At 45.2% G+C, this 17,853-nt stretch overlaps 1 long non-coding RNA gene across 1 annotated transcript; it reads left to right on the top strand.

Moving 5' to 3' along the window:
• Nucleotides 1-4,025: 4,025 nt before the first annotated feature.
• LOC120400240 lies at nucleotides 4,026-13,325 on the top strand. The gene is made up of 3 exons (XR_005595636.1): nucleotides 4,026-4,338; nucleotides 4,611-4,891; nucleotides 13,169-13,325. It is a non-coding gene; the product is annotated as an uncharacterized LOC120400240 (long non-coding RNA).
• The last annotated feature ends 4,528 nt before the right edge of the window (nucleotides 13,326-17,853 follow it).

Genomic DNA, 17,853 nt, shown 5'->3' with positions numbered 1-17,853 from the left:
GCTGCCCTCATTACAAACAGAAACAACCCTTCTCTGTTAATGCACTGGGGTCAAACATTTTACAGATGACAGCATGCAGGAGGAAAGGTAAAATAGGCTTGATGCTCCAGCAGTGGGGAAAATAGCATCTAAACTGTGTGACAAGCCCAAGGTGTAACTGTTCTGTCTGCTTGTTGTATTAACTTCCCTTGTTATGCTGCAGCATCTACACATGCACTCAATGAGTCAAATGTTTTAAGCTGATCAGTTACACAAGCCCTTGGGAGAAAGGAAAACAGTGGAGGTCAAAAGGGTGTTTGTTTTGGGGGGAATTGGGAGGGGGGGGCAAATCAGGATCAAGAAATATGACCAAAAACCAGACAAGGACCCTCACGGTCTGCACAGCCAGCAAAGTATATTGATTTGATTCCTCCCAGATGCTGGGAAGTGCTTCCCACAGGGAGTTCTGTTCTCTGAGATGGGAGAGCTGGCACACAACCTCACTGCCCCCCTGGGGCCAGATTCTGATCTCGGTTACCCCAATGTCAGTCCAGAGCAACACCCCCAATTTCTCTGGCGGAACTAAGAGCAGAATCAGGCCCAGTGACTCTAGCAAAGTCATTGTCATCAGAGCGCTTTGGAAAAAAAAAAGAGAGGCTGCCAACAGATACATGGCATAAAGCATCCGCTGTCTGAGAGGGCTCCACTTCCTAGAAAGCATGGAAGTGGTGTCAAGGGAGGCAGTATTCCCACCACCACCACCCCACCCACGACTCTGGTTTTTTCATCTGTTTTTTTTCCCCAAAAAAGTAAATTGAGTTTTTCGGCAAATAATGACAGAGGATCTTCGGGGGATAGATGTCAGAAGCATCTGTGCATGTGTGTGTGTCACCTTCTCCTTTCTATTATTCTTCCTCTCTGTCTTCTATTTCAATCTGTCTGCATTACAGACAGATATTGCTTTCTATTCTGTGGAGACCATGACATTTGTAATTGGAAACCTCACCATTTTTTTCTTCCCTTGTTTCCCCTCCGCTAACCCCCCCGCCCCTCTGGACAGCCAATAACTTTGGTGTCAGGCTCAAACTGCGGAAAAGGAGTTACACCCATGAAGGACGTGGAATTTTTTTTCCTTTCTTTTTTCAAGTAAATTTAAGTGCCAGTTAAAGGTCTTGAATAAAGAAACCTGGGTAATGAAGGCTGTGGCATATGTAGCGAGGTAAGTGAAAGAGGCCGTCCCCAAGGAATCCTTTGGGTTTCAGTATACTGCATCTTTAATATACAGAGGAGTCCTCCTTCCTGTCTATAAGGGGCAGCTTGTCTTTTGTGTTTCAGCTCCGATGAAGAATGGGACTCTATGTGTGTGTGTGTGTGTGTGTGTGTGTGTGTTTGGCCCCAATGTGCTGATACCACTCTCTATCATGCTGACCAATATAGTCTCACTGTTTCCTTGTGCTCCCCTATCTGTATCCACCTGTTGTCTAATGTATTATACTTCTGTAAGCTCTGTGGAGCAGGGACCAATCTCTTTGTTCTGTGTATGTACAGCACCTAGCACAATGAAGTTCTGGTCCATGACTGGGGCTCCCAGGTTCTACCACATTACAAATAATAAATAGTAATTATAATGGAGACTTCATATTCATTCTTTCTTTCTTCACTGTTTTCATTAAGCTGACCAAAAAGACATCCAGGCTGGGAGGAAATACAAGGTGGTCTTTTTCCTTTGTGTTTGAGCAAATGGAGAAATCTGGTGACTAGGGTGGGATTGAAAAAGAAGAAAGAGGTCAGAGAAAGTGATGAAGTGGGGTGAAGAGCTCTCCTGGTTAAAAAGAGGGAGACGTAGAATGGAAATATGAAAAGTTTCCAGTCTAATGAAAAGAAGGAAGAATTTGAAGCTTGTGTGGTATTTTTATGCAAATACTACTGAGAACTGAAGCAAGAGATCTCTTTGTTGAGCACTAGCGGGAAAAGTAATAATTGAAGCGCATAAAGACTAATGTTACCATATGGGTGAAATGGAGTATAGGGACTTTACAGAAGTGCTTAAAAAGCATTATGTAACCGAGATGAATTTTTGAGCAGAAAGGTAGGGGAGTTTTGTCTAAGACAGTGGTTCTCAAACTTTTTTTCCACAGGCTACTTGAAAATTGCTGAGGGTCTCGGCGGACCACTAAATGATCTTTCCAAATGTTGTTTGTACTGTTAGCTAACTATTGTAAAGCACTTTGGATAAAAGCACTATATAAAAAAAACTTAGTAATAATTAACATTTTTTGTTCTACAAATAAAAGCACACAACTCATATTTTAATATCAGTAGTCTTACCTTTCTAATGCAATGGATGTGCCCTCTCCCCCCCCCCCCCACTGCAGCAGCCCCGAAGCTGGGGCTGGGAAGGAGCAGGGTATCTCCCCAGCAGCTGCAGCCCTGGAGCTGGAGAAAGTCGCCTCTTTCTCTGGCCGCCATAGCCCTGCATGTCCCAAATCCCCTCCATCCCCTCTTCTCACCCAACTGCCCCCTCTCACCTACCCCCTATTCCCCCCAAGGCCACCAGCTCACCTTACACATGTGTCTTCTCCAGGGTCCAGGCACCTAATTAGTGGAGCAGGTGTGGCTACACTAATTAGGTAGGTGGCCCTTCATTCTCTTGTGTGCCCAGGATGACCTGAATTGAGCTCAGTTTGAGAACCTCTGGTCTAAGAAACCAAATGGAAGCAAATAATCTCTCTGGATTTCTGGTCAACCTCAGAAAGTTCTCGGCTCCCTCTCATTTTGGTAGCTCCCCACAAGAAGCCCCTTGAAAGTCCGGGTGAGGAATCCCCATTTGGGAGTCATGAACACTGGTCATCAAAACTGACCCTAAATAAGAGCAATAGCTGTAATTTTTCATGATTTATTCACAGCCGCCTGGACTATAGGCTAGGTGCTTTCCACATGCTCAGGAAGGCTGCTTCCAAGAGTTTACACTCTAAAGACAAGCAGGCAAGTAGACCGAGATTAGAGGAAAAACTGACAATTTGGCTCTGATTCTTATTTATGTCAAGGCCATGTTTGCCCTTCTGGGAGGGTAAAGTGGTCCTAAAGAGGCCACAAATGAAATTTATGCTTACCTTAAAGCCCCTTTATCCTACCAGAGTGGGGGAAAGGGGTGCTAGGGCACATGTACACTACAAGGTGGGGGATTTGACTCCCAGTGCAAGGAGACAGACTCGAGGGAGCTCTGATGGAGCTAGTGTGCTAAACTTAGAACACAGCTGCAGTAGGGCGGGGTTAGCTGCACCGAGTACGTACCTGTCCAAGACCCTAGGCAGGTACTCAGGGCAGCCTCGCCCACCCCGCCACATGTGCTGCAGGGCTTAACTTTGTTTTTAGGGTCCTCGCTTTATCAGAACTAGCATGGGTATGTCTCCTCGAGCTGGGAAGCACATCCACCGCTCAAAGTGTAGCCAGCCTCTTAGTGTGACTGAATCAGGCCCTTTGTGTATGTCAGGGACTTTAACCCCGACAGCGAAGTTCGTTGTCTGACCGCAGAGAGACAGGCAACACCAGCAAGGTTCAATCAAAAGCTTTTTATTGACAAGTGCACGCATTAATAGAGAGCAGCTCGTTTCCAGAGAGAACCAGCCCCCTCTTTACAGCTTAGTATTAGCCTATATAGACAGTTTTATTACGTTATAGATTATTTACTTGAGCAACCCATCCCCCTTTGTTTAACAACTAGAAATTAGACACCTTTTAATATATACGCATGCCTAGTTTCTACAGCATTAAATTGTTAATAATATTTTAACAAGCACCAAAAGTTAGGAATGTAAGGGAGTTAAAAACACACCGAAAACTAAACCAGGGAGTTAGAGTCAGAACTGTGGGATGCTAGGGTTTCTTATCAGTTCTTTAAACACTGTTCCTAATACAGCACAGCTGGTACTAACCCCTCACTTATTTCACTCTTTCCCAGGGCTTTGTGAGACAATGTTGCTTCTTAGTATTTTCTTAGTATTTTTCCACTCTGGGATTATAAAAGCAGAGCATCAAGCCTATTTTACCTTTCCTCTGTTAGCCTGACTTCAGTCAGGTTGGCATACCTGTTTTGTCTGCTATATCTTTATTCAGGCCTAACATGTATGTGGCAGGGTGTTTACCCCACACTCGTCCTGAAAGGGTTAAGGCAGATTGAGAAGGGGGCTAATTAACCTGACAGGCCACAGCTGAGGAGAATCAAGTGGCTAAGAAATCCCCTGACTGAAGGAGGGAGTCCTGGGCTGAGTAATATAAAGACAGGAAATTAGCAGCTGAGGGAGCTGCTAGGAAAGACTGCAGTCTCCCTGGGAGGAGTGCTTGGGGCTGCAGAGACAGGTAACCTAGTTACTCCCTGGGAGGAGGGAGCTGGGAGTCTGGCAAACCCAGGGAGCAAGGAGTGCCAGATGGTAAGGAAAGGGCTCAGGGAAAGGTAGTAATGTCTAAAAAGGAACAGACCTGGGCTGCTGACTGGAGGGTCGCTGAGCCAGAACCTAGAGTAGAGGGTGTGGGCCCATGTTCCCCTACCAGCCACCGAGGATGTGGCACCATGGGGCAATGAGTGGGAAGACTGACCAAGTTGCTGAAGAAAGACTTTGATATTCTGGAAGGGGGAAATGCATCTGGTGACCTGACTGAAGGACCAAGTCACGAAGAGGCAGCTCCTGCAGCAAGGCAGAGGCTGCAGACCTGGAGAGGAAGGACAGAGCGATGGCCTGCAACCACAGGAAGGGGTATCGGCTTCACAGAGCTACTCCCCAGAGCAGCCAGGAGGAGACACCATCCTAGTAGTGAGCAGAACACCCCGTCACAATGTACAAGTCAATTCAGTTCAGTATAAGCAGGACAGCAGAAGAGGCTCTTTAGGAGGAATCAAAATGTTTCATTTCAGGTGCAGTATGTTCTCTTGCTCATGGTGACCTGATTTATATTTGTTTGTTCTTTGCTTCTTGTTTGACTTAGCCTCAAAGTCACCTAAAAGGGGAAAAGTATGTGCATATGGGGAAAATACAACCACATGCAGACCTCAGTCCACATACCCAGGATGATGTTTGCACTGGCAGTACAAAATCCTCTCCTACACTGTGCCCCTCTTCTAACCTGGGTGGATCATGTCTAAGGCGGGGGACAGAAGCTCAGCCTCCATACCCTGTTGGCATTTTTTCTCTTTGCTTGGCCTGCTAATATGTGTACCAATTCGTTCAAGTGGGCAAATTAGGAGCAGAAGTTATGCCTGTGGCAAGCAGGAGTCGGGTTAGTTTTACATGTTTATGAACTCCCTTCTCTGCCCCAGAAAGAGTGACAAAAGTTGTCATTTTTATAGAAAATCCAGTCTGGAACTGGATCAGTTCTGGGATCTCTTTAATTTATTCTATTCTTCTCTTTTCATTTATTTATTTTCCCCTCGGCAATCAATACTAAATGTGAAGTTTAAAACCTGCTTAATGCCCCAGAGTACTAAGAAAATACACATGTAGACTTAAAAATTAACAGATCATTATTGTTCAGAGCAAAACAACTGGAAAAACATTTCCCCCCCCCTCCAATTAACTGGACAAAGCCTGAGTTTAGGATTCAGTGCATCCATCTGAGACCTATGTGGAGCATCTCAGTGCCTGCCCACACTGTGGGCATCATCTTATAATACCTCCGTCCCCCAGAATGTTATCACACACTTTATCATTTTCTTTATCATTAGAACTGAACGTGGGATAGCCATGTTGCCAAATCACATTGCCCCCTCCCCCTGAAAATATCATGGCTGTATCCATGGTTCAATGACATGTTTAGAGCATGGTTTATAACCGTTATAACGGGATGGTCCTCTGACTCAATCTCCCAACAAAGGGTAAGTGCATATACACAGGTCCTAACTCAGCTTTTCCCTGCACTTACTGCTCTGCTGCATGTGGTTGTTAACACAGACACGTTGACTGGTAACAGAAGAAGGGATTGATTTTTCTATTTGGTTTCACAATGTAGCAATTTGTTATTTTTTTAATTGTTCATCCATTATTAATTATTAATTATCATTCTTTGAGCACTGGCAGTTTGTCTGTGTATGAGACTAAGTTATGGGCATGGTCTCAAAAAGCTACTAGTCTAAATAGACTGTGTTGCCAACTGTGGTGGGGTGGCTGCCCCACCCCATGTGAGAGGGGGCTAGAGTAGGCCAGAGAGGCTTCACAGGCCGGCAGCCAATCAGGAAAGGGCTTACTGAGAGCCAATCAGTGCCAAGATTAGAGCCACCAATGAGGGCTAGGCTAGGTCCTATATAAAGGTTGCCCAGACTAGTAGCAGGGAGTCCGTCCCAGGCCTTTGATAGGGGAAGGTCTGTCTCCAGCACTGGGAGACTAGCACCTGGGACAGAGCAGTGCTGGGCAGGACCCAGGGGAGCAGAAGGGAACTCCAGCCTGGTGTCTGCCAGGCTGCAGGCCCTAAGGGGAAGGGCCTAGCCATTGTGAGGGGCCAAAGGGGAAGTGGCCCAGGAATGTGGAGAGAAGGAGGGCAGGATGGCAGCCACTAGAAGGTCCCTGGGTTGGGACCCAGAGTAGTGGGCGGGCCTGGGTCCCCCTTTTCCCCTTGCCTTACACCTGGCCAATGGGAGTGGCTGTCTAGGGCTGCACCAACACCCTGCCAAGAGGGGTGTGACTTCGGGGGTGCAGTTGCCCACATTGGCTGGAGCGCAGAGAGACAGCTGATTGACATCCCACCACGGAAGGGGGTGAGGATGAACTAAGGGGCCCAGAGGGCAGTGGCTTGAAAAGGACGCCAACTGAGGGTGAGATGATGGATGGGACACCACCAGGTGGGGGCGCTCCACTGGACTAAGTTAATTCCTGGAGTCACCAGTGGGAGGTGCTGTGGTGGTGAGCCCCAACCCCATTACACCAACGCTCATGAGTTTATCAGGAGTCTTCCAAGATTTAGTGTTTGTTATTAAAGACCCAGCTCCTGGAATCATGTGAATACAGTAGTATTTCAGTTTTCATTTTTTTAAAGAAGCTATATTTCTAGCCTGTGTATTTGAAAAAAGAGCTTGAAAAGGTGACCTCTAAAGGCTCAAAAACCAAAGGAATCCCAAATGTTATTGCTGCTTTCTAAAAATCTCCTGAAATAAATCTCATTATTTTTGTACTGGGAGACCCAGTGGAAGCCCACAGTGGTAAAAGTGCAAGGATCCAACATAAAGGGTGAAACTGAAACACACTGGCTTAGTCCATGTTCTCCTGTCTCCCTCTGGTGGCTGATATGAGCTGCTGTAATAACCTGCTACTTACAGATGAAGACCTTACCTCTGGAGCTCAAGGCACTGGGGCTTGTGCAGTGGGGGTGTGGCTGACAGCTCAGGTTTGGTCCCTGTGGTGTCTGTACAGAGTCACGGTTGGTTGTGTGGGAAACAGTTATTCAAGGTTTAATGCAAAGATTGTGGCTAGTAAAGAACACTCTTGCCTGTTCCATTCATGGTCCTTGCATCATGCATTTGGAGTTATTTTGCCAGGATAGGAGGTTCTGTCTTAGAGGTTTATTTTAAATGTAATGAAGGGAGAACTTTTATAGTTGTGAATTGTAGGCATGCAGAAATAGGGAGTTTTGAGGAGGGATTTGAAAGCACTGCCTGCTGCACTGGGAAACCCCTACCAGAAGAGGCAGCTTGGAGTAAGCCTTCTGTGTTTGTCTCATTGGCTTCCACACTGCTCAACCAGGAAGACGTGATGGGGATAACAATACTAACACCACCTCTGTAAAATGCTTGACTCTCTGTGCCAGGGACTATTATAAAAGCTGAGTATTGTCTTACTTTTTTCTTAGTAGCTATGGTGCATTGGACATTAAGAGCCGCATTTTTTGGTCTGCTAAGTACACTTTGTGCCAATCAGGCAATGCATAATGGCTGTATTCTAACCAAAGGTGGTCAACAGAGAATTCCCTTTGCACACAGAACTCTCTGCTGGCATGGAGGAGGTGATTAAGTCATCTTCACCTGCTTCATCAGCCACCCCACAACTCCAGTGTAGAAAACATGTTGGGAGAGGGTACCCGGGGGTAGGCTAGGGCCAGGAAGGAGATGGGGTAGAGTGGAACTCTGCTATACTTAACCTTCACTGGTAAAAGCTTGTTCTTCACCAGGGGGTGCAGGATCAGGGAGCTGCAACCAGCTCCTTGTGGCCCCTGTCGCCTGCATCTGAACGCCGCTTGGATTCAGTTGAGAACTGAGACCTAAATCTTTAACAAAGTTATGCCTTTACGTATGTACATAGTAGATCTATCTTTACATTGCACAGGTTACGTGAAATAAACCACAGTAGCCAAAAGAGAATCCATAAAAGCAGATGCAGCAAACTGAAGCCCTGATTCAGCAAAGCACATCAGCTTCCTATGTTTACCTGCAATGGGACTTCATTGACCACAGTGGGTTTACTCATGTGCATAAACTTAAGCACAAATTCAAGTGTTTTGGTGAATAAGAATGGGATTATTCACTTGCCTAAAATTAAGCATACGCTTAAGTGCTTTGCTGAACCAAGAGTCCTGTGGCACCTTATAGACTAACAGACATATTGGAGCATGAGCTTTCGTGGGTGAATACCCACTTCGTCGGATGCACCCATGAAAGTTCATGCTCAATACGTCTGTTAGTCTATAAGGTGCCACAGGATTCTTTGCTGCTTTTACAGATCCAGACTAACACGGCTACCCCTCTGATACTTGCTGAACCAAAGGTGTAATAATTGCAGGCAGACATTAGCATCCTGGGTGCAACCATTCTGAAGGGCATTAGAAAGAGAAACATAGGGCTTGATTTTTGAGGTGCTGGATATCCACAACTCCAGCTGAAATCAATAGAGGTTGCAGATGCCCCAGAAACTGCACTGAGTTACGTGCGCTCCTAGGGAAGAGAAATCTCTGGAAGGCTGGCTTGGTGGGATCTAGGACTTCACTCAGTTCTTATTAAAATTTACTGATAATGGCCTTGGATATAAATAACAGCTGTGCACCATCCAGGGCTTCTTTCCTGGTCTTTGTCAGATAGTCCCTGATAAGCAGTTGTAAGAATACAATAAAAGGCTTTTATGTGTCATAACACTGAATCCCAAACAGCAGCTTGAAAATAGGATAATCTTTATTCTGGACAGCATCTCTCAGACCAGTTATGGGCCAGATTCAGATTCACTGAAACCTGTCCAGGGAGGTATAAATTACACAAGCGCCCTGTGCGAGCAGTGGAGATTGCATCTGCTCTCACCCCTGGGTGAACCCCTCCCTACCAAAGGACTATGGAATCACTTCATCTAATTATACAGAAGAGTAAATAAGTCTTCTCACCCCCTTCCCTCATGTCTGTGGGGCACCTTTAGCTCCACTGACTTCACTGGGAGCCATGCACCTATATCCAAGGACAGAATTTGGCTTAAAAGTAACCATCTTTTGCTGGTCTGCTGACATCAGGCCAAATCCAGCTCATCTTAAATAGCTTAACTGCAGTCAGGCCCTACTTGAAGTATCCTCCGCTCACACCAACAGCCCCACTGTATGCACTGAGATCTGGAGAGCTACTAACATCAATAAGCTGTGTCTAGAAGGCTTAGCCAGGGTAGCCATCCAGCAAACCGTTTCTAAAGGGGACACAGCTATACTGCAAAACTGTGCTTTTTGCCAGGGCAACTGCTTCTGATAGGGCCTTTTTGCCAGCAGAGTTATGTCAGTAGAAGCCACACTCCCCTAACTAACATAGCTACACCAGTGCAAGCCTTCTAGTGTGGACATAACCTTGCTTGCTTGCCTTAGGCTTGGTCCCTAATTTTTAATCACGGAAGTGTGCTGCTCAGCACCGGAAGAGGATGGAGACTTCCCCGGGTATGCCAAGGAACATTTCCCTCGGTCTTAGTCCCGGTCTACATCAGAGAAACTTGCACTGGTGTAACCACACTTACTTAGTGGATTAAGTTACACAGGCCTTAGCCTTGACTGATATTGGTGCAGTGTATTTTCCCTAGGCATTTGAACAGCTGAAACTTACGCTGGTGGGAGCATCTCTAATATAGACGGGCCTTAGACTGCCTTGTGTCTCTCTAAGGCTGCTTTGATAGAGAGAGCTGCTACGAGAGCAGTTCTCGAGTTATGGCCAGTGGTGCCCTCAAATTAATTCACGAAGACTTTTGGGAGAGGCACAAAGTATTGGGGTGGCACCATTTTTGGTAGATGGAAAAAGGCATTCTCCAACTCCCAAACTTCAGTAGGCTGAGCTGCTAGAAAACCTCATAAAAACTTTCATAGTTCAAAAACTTGGAACTTTTTTGTTCTGTGTATGTACAGCATGTAGCACCAGGTCCAGGTCCATGACTGGGGCTCCTAGGGGCTAGGGGGGTGCTGCTGCTAATAATAATACAACAACATTTATTTTTGATTCCATTAGAATCAAACCGAAACCATTTTTTCCAGTTTTCGGGTGGTTCCCTTCCTTTCTCTCCCTTTTCCAGGGTGAAAAATGGGGGGAGGGAAGGGTTAAAGACAAAATGCCATTTTTATTCTGTTCATTTAATCAAAAATAGGGAAAATTCCACCAAAAAAAATCAATCAAACAAAACCAAAATGCTGTTTTTCACAGAAGAGTTCCTCCTTTTTGACTAACCCTATAAAAGCTCTTCTCAGTACAGTAGCAAGCATTTTAGAAATGCTAATTGAAAAGACAGAACTTAAAAACCAAGCCTGAGCAAGATCCCACTGAAATTGATGGGAATTTTTCAATGGACTTTGGATCCATCCCCAAATAGATAAAATTCTGACAGTCTCATGTTCAAACAGGAACAAAATTCCCCGAGTCCTAATCCACACAATCAGAGTGAACTTCCTCTTGGGGAAACGAGAGAAATGGCAGCTCTGGAACCACCCTTCCTAGCCAGGGAGCTAGGGAAAGAGTGGTGGGGATTTCTAGACAGTGTTTGGAAATTTTGACTTTTGGTATAGCTGCTGCCTCAGTAAATCTTTGTCAGTAAATAAGGACTGCTGCCTTCCTCCAGTGCTCCCCAGTATTGCCTATATTAATATCCACTGCATTTAGTGGTGAAGAGCCTAACATTTCCTCCACTAAGCTATTTGCATATAGCATTGAAATGGGGTTACTTTATGCTCTGGCAGAGACCCAAGATTGCACTGTGTATTTACATCTTTTTTTTAAAAAAAGAGATGGCTAATGCATTTCAATAATAATAATAAAAAATCATCACAGCCATTATAGTAATGGTGCAGTGCTAATTGCTTGCATTTGCACTCCTATATGGTACTTCCCTCTCTGACTTATTGCCATTTGTATGCAAATGAGCTCTAATTAGCTTGTTTGCCAGACTTTTAATTCCCAACTATTTAGGACCTAATTCTGCTCGCCTTACTCGCGCTGAGTAGTATCTTACTCCACTGATTCAATAAGAGCACACATGAAGTAATGTACTACTCAGCTTGGCAGGATCTGGCCCATAAAACAGCCTACAATGGAAGATAACGCATGTGTTCAATGGCTCAAAAAATATGCTATAAACAATGCACCATGCCACCACTGATCTCCCCAGAATACCAGCTCTCTAGCGCACTCAGCCATCACATGGAGCCATTAGAAATCTGAAGTGGAATTCTTCATGACACTCTGACTCGGGGGGGAGGGGCAAGTGGGGCAATTTGCCCCGGGCCCCGCAGGGGCCCCCATGAGAATATAGTATTCTATACTATTGCAACTTTTTTTTATGGAAGGGCCCCCCGAAAGTTCTTTGCCCCAGGCCCCCTGAATCCTCTGGGCGACCCTGCTCTGACTTCATCAGCTCAGCACTTAAGAGTTAGTTAATTTTTAGTTTCTGTAGTAGGAGCCAGATTCTCCAGTGGGGCCCAGGCTACTGTCAGCCCAAGTCAAAAAAAGGGAGCCAAGGTAGCTTGAAATCACCTTTGCACTCTCCAAGTCCTGAGCCTACTGCATCCCTAGAGTGAGTGAAGGCTGGTGCCCCTTGCACTGGCCCACTTACAGCTAAGAAAAACTCTGTTCTCTAAGTGGCTGGATTGAGTCTCCATCATGATGGGGTTTGTTGTAACTAGCAATCCCCCAACAACAACTACTACAGTGAAATTGCTTCACAAGCACTGAAGCAAGCAGAGCTTGGCTCAGAATTGTGTTATGGAGCTGCCAGTGTGCAGCTGGCTGAGGATCCCAGCATCTGTCTGTTTCTGGTCATGGATTGTTGCACTCTCACAAGCAATGTGAGGGTTGGAGGAAGGTGTCTGCTGACTAAACATTGAAAAGCTATCTCTGTTAGGAGCACAGCTACACAGACCTGAGAAAATGAGAATGAAAAGCAATGGATCCTGACCACCTACCGTGAAACCTGTGCAGGAAGCTGGGCTGTCAGAGAGTTTATCATGCTTGAGAGATTCCTCCCTTTCTGCCATGGCCACTCCCCCCTTTCACGTGCACTTCGGCCATCTAGCATTTGAGGGCTAGAAAGTGGTGGCTACCTTGAGGGAGGAAACGTTCTGTGCAACTTCATCATTTCTCTTCTATGTGCCCCCACCACCAGACCCATTTCAGTGGGATTTCTCTGAATTCAGGGACATTGGAAGGAGAAGTGCTGTGGGTGCAGCAGCACCCCCTGACTTGCAGTAAAACTAGCAACTGAATGCTTTAGTTTTTGTTCAATGGCAGATGTCTACTATTTGAACTAAAAGAGTAATTTCAGTAGGTGGTAGCAATAGGAGGCTTTATCCGCCAATGGACCAGCCACTAGACGGGGACATACCACACCCTATGCTGTGGGTTCCATATAGGTATGTTAGATCAGATGTCAGACCTCATCTCCATATTAATGCTCACATTGATCAGTGTGTGCATGGCTTCCACTCACAATAGAGGAGCTGTTGGTTTCCAGACAATTGTCTTATGTTTAGACATTCTTTGTTTAGCCATATCTCTTAGACATTCTATAGCAAAACCTTGAATTCATGAGACCTTTCCAGTATAAAATAAGCCATACCACACTCAGGGATGCGAGGGTGGACAGACTTTCACATCTGCCCAAGGGCATGGGTAACCCGCAGTCAAAGACATGATGATATGGCTGCTATTCTGCATTGGTTTCCCCTGCGCACACACCCTGCTGTAATGTACCTGTCAACGTCTCATCCACAGAAATATTAGATACATGAAACAAGAACTGGGTGAGGTGAAGACTTATTTACACATGAGAAGGTAATTCTATTAATGAAGATACTGCTGTCCATGAGAATCCCCATGTTCCAGCACTTTACAGAAACGACTGCCTTTTATCAACATTGATGATAGTGTTTGGAACAATAGTAAATAAAGCCCTATGTATACTAGAAACTCCTTTCTTGTGGAGAATTGGTGGTTACATCTTGGTCTTTGAGTTAAGGAACTGAGATTCATCAGCAAGGTGCATAAATGAGTTTTACTGACCATGTCTGCACTGCATAAATATCCATGTAGCACTGACCATACACCCACAGCTCTGTCCCAACCTGCACTGGGATCAATGTAAAAGCTAGGAGTGATTTTCTATGAGCTACAATCTCTTCTTTGTAAAAAGCGACAGAGTCCTGTGGCACCTTTATAGACTAACAGCATAAGCTTTTGTGGGTAAATACCCACTTTGTCAGATTAACACGGCTACCCCTCGGGTACAAACTCTTCTCTGGTTGTTCTAAAGTCCTGCTCAGTAGTCTGGACATTCTGTAGGTTACAAAAGTAGCCCTCTGATATGGGTTAAAAGACCTTCTGTTCTTTCCCCTTTCTGCGAGTTTTAATTAGCCTTTCACTCAATGTGGACCTAGTGAAACTAGACCAGTCAGTTTCACTTTCAAGCGAGTGTCACTTTCTGGTTTCCATGTAGCAGTTCACAATCCACCCCACCCATTCTGCTGAATCTGTAGTGCTAAATCTTCCCTTCACAAGAAAATATTTCTATTTGAGTTCGGTTTATACAAAGCCTGCTCCCCTTCCTCCTCCCTTTCATTTATTTATTTGCCAAACCATACAATAAACCCTGCAATCTTTACTCTGGCAAAGCACCCATTGGAGTTCCAGGGAGCTTCTTCAGCAGGCTGCAGTACCTGGCCCCTTAAATGCTGGGCTTACATTACTTGATTGTGTCCTTTTAAAATTAACTTAAGGGTAGTTATCCCTATTACTATGTTATATTGCTATGCAGGCAGGAATGAACGGAGAGTCTTTTTTTTTCATTGGTGTGCCAGCTGGGGGCAAAATTAAATGAATATCTCCCAGATCTGCATTCCCAGCATGGAGTTCACTGCTCCACATCTATCTGTCAGTTTCCATCATAAGCCAGGGCCCTTGCTGGCCCCAACATTTCTAAATTAGCTTCCCTTTTTGGTGCTTAAATGAAAAGAGACATCTAATTTGTGAGTGAAAGCGTTTGTCATTTCTTAGGAGGATCCAGACATGCAGAATACAATTAACATCTCCAAAGAATGTCGTACAGAGGTTCAGCAGCAGCTGACAGGGAAAATTAAATGAAAACAAATAAAATCAGTTGTTCTAATACCGTAACTCAAGTGGCAAGTGTAATCTTCTCTTTTTATCTGAGGTTGGAATTGCTTTCCGACAACAGCTTTCATTATGAAAATGTGGCACTTCTCAGCCCCAGAATATTATGGCAACACATGCCCACAGGGGCCCAGATCATTTTAAGCAAGGAACAAACAATGCAGAATGCAGCGTTTTTTTGTTGTTGTTTTTTCAAGCTAACACCTGCTTTGCAGCAAATGAACAATTGTAATAAGTATTACAACTCACACAAGCCAGTGCAATACATCCCAGCTCAGCTATCTTTTCCTCTTTCTAGCCAGAGAAGGAGTCTTCCTGCCAGCTCTGGCTTTAAGGACCCATAAAACCCATAGGCACCGGTAAATTACAGGGCCTGGTTGTAGGGTATGTCTAGCTCTCAGCATTGTCCTGGATTCTGCATGGGACTGTGGGGGCTGCTTAAGCAGAACTAACAGAGTGGAAAATATATGGACTCCCTGCTGGGCCACTTGGAATAAAGGCCTGATCACATCATGTGTGGGAGGGGACAAGAGAAACAAGACTATCCATGATCTCCTCCTGACCACAGGGAAGGAGACAGTAAGTGGAGGTGCTCAGATATGATGGTGCTGGAGCGTAGTATAAGACACACAGCAGAACAGAGACAAGAAGGAGGGAGTGTAGAGAATGAGGATTTATTGGTGTGGGAAAGAGGAATCAGAGAAATGAGCAATGGAAAGGTTCTGTTAATTATACTTTACCCTTGTCATCTGTATTTCTCAAAGCACTTCACAGACAAAGGGAAGTATCTTTCAGCCCCCATTTTACAGCTAAGGACACTGAGACATAGAGCACTTAAGTGACTTGCCCAGGGTCACACAGTAAGTCAGTGGCGGAGCCAGAAAAATAATGCAGTGCTTCTAATTCCCAGCCTGCCCTACTGGAGCACACTGACTGCCTGTTAGCCCCTCTCTAGAAGCAAGCTGGCTAGTCCTTTGCAGTAATCTCTGTGTTTGGCCAGTCTAGTTTTTACTAGCTACTTGAGACTGAATTAATGGGGTCACTGTGCCAGAAAAATTACTTCATTGGGAGCTCAACTGAGTTCTAAATCCAATCTTCTTCTCAACCCCTTTCCTAGCGGGTAAGCATCTGACATGGTCACTGGGCTTCTATGTGAAAATCTAAGTCTTGGTATGTAACCTCGTTATGAAGATAGACTGTATAACTCCTATTGGAGGTAGTGACATGGTTTTTATATGCCTATGATCCTTTAAGTCAGTGGAGACTGTGCAGAATGGTGACACAGTGGCTCCCCAGATATGAACATCCAGACATACCCTGGAAGACCATAGTAAAAGCTACTAGCTTTAAGGATCCTACCTTCTCTCCAACAAGTTGCCAGCCTTGCCTTGCCAGAGCTGGGAGTTACCAAATCAAATAGCTATAAACAGTTAAAAAGTGACTTGATTCCTGTGAAGGGGGGGTTGTAAGAGGACTGGCCAAGATATAAAAACATGCTTCCCTCCTCCCTCAAAGAAGGGAGGAAGTGTACTGGCTTGAGCGTTATGGGAAGAGATTGTCACCCAGGCAGAACATGACTTTGCATAGTCCATAGGAAGTTATAAAACCAGGGTCCCCCCTGGGAAGATGGTTAGATCGCCGGTAAGCTAGATGAGCAGACAGTCTGTTTTCTTATTTTAAGAGCTGTTTTTCTCTGACTTTTGTTGTAATAAATAACAGTTTGCTTTAGGAAGGCTGTCTGGTCACTGGGTACCACTGTCACGAGTGGTACCCACTGGAGTGTCACTGGTCCCAGAGACAACAAAATCGCAGGGGCAGTCAGACCTGCTGAGGTAATCACAGTCGATACACAGGCCTGTCACCCAGAAAGAGGTAATGTCTCAAGGCCTGAGACCTGAATGTGGGTGGGTGGGTGGGTGAGGAATCTCCTCAATGAGAACAGGAGGAGTCAGAGGTGCAGTTAGCTTGGAAACTGTAACAGCGTCAACATCACTAAAGCACAACTCTCCCTGTGGACCCCTGTTCAGCAGGCTCTGCAGAGAAGCCAAGGACTGAATGTGACACTGACTTATCATCTTCCCTCTAGGTTACGACTGAATCATAGTGCCTAGCATGTTGGCTAAGACAACAGCCATCATTTAAGTGGGGGCCCATCTGGGATTTCAAATGCTATGGAACTCAGATGCTTGGAATTAGCTTCCTCTGTCCAGGGAAAATGTTACCCATGGGCCATTCTGTATTGTGTGTGCCCACCCCCGCCCCCCCCCCTTATGTGCCTCATACTCAGAGAATATGGAGCTGTTACAGAAGCTGGCTCTTTAGCCCAGGTTGTAGAGCCATTCATGCTTTTAGATCTGGAGTGTCCCCCGTTCAAGCCCCACCATTGGCCAAGATGGCATTCATCCCACTTACCTGCTGCTGTCTGTGCAGTACCTGCTCTGGAGATGAACAGAAAAATTCAATTGTAAGAGCTCCCCCTCCAGCAGCATTCCATTCACTTATGAAAACAAAGCTGGAAGGAGACTGCAGTATAAGCTGTAGAGTTCAGTATGGAATATTGATATTGCTTTGTGCTAGATAATAAATCTGTACGCACCTTGCCTGGAAACCAAGCAGAGACCTAAACGGGATGGAAGAGACCAAAGAGGATGTCACAATTCACATACACCCCACGCAGAAAGGAAAAAGGCCTGAAACTGATAAGATCAAAAGGAAATATAGAACCCAGTGCATGGGAACTGACTCTGAAAATATGTGAAATAATTTCTCTGCCTCTTGGGCATTTTTATTTTCTTGAGTAATCCCACTATGGTTGGAGAGAACCAGGGAAACAGCAATACCTTTTTGTCGAGAATTTTCTTTGTGCTTTTCCCTCCACAGCACCCTTGAAATGAAATCAAGACACTGCCACTCCCTCCTCCACAATCTCATTTTCACACTCTTTAAGGATGCACTTCAAGGCATGCACGCTCTGTCTCATATATAAAAAATACTAACAAGTAAGCTAACATAGTGGAATCCAATTTTGCTGGATGAAAGATTATTGGTGTTAACCATGTGTCTTCCTTTCTCCCTTCTCATCTCTCTCATTAAGTTCAGGAACAGGCATTTCCTGTTAGCAAATAAAATAATCTTTCCATGAGACAGAGGGCAACTCTTTTATTTAATTTCTGAAAGTAGCATTGACCCTCACTGAAATTGTGTTTAAAGATCACCTGGTGAAATGCTGAAGAGGGAGAATGCCCATGGGAAATGGCAATCAGAGATTTCTCACTACGAACTCTGAAGTG

Source organism: Mauremys reevesii, linkage group 3 (assembly GCF_016161935.1).
Source record: "Mauremys reevesii isolate NIE-2019 linkage group 3, ASM1616193v1, whole genome shotgun sequence".
In the NCBI taxonomy this organism is placed as follows: domain Eukaryota; kingdom Metazoa; phylum Chordata; order Testudines; family Geoemydidae; genus Mauremys; species Mauremys reevesii.
This window is presented reverse-complemented; position numbering and strand designations above follow the sequence as displayed.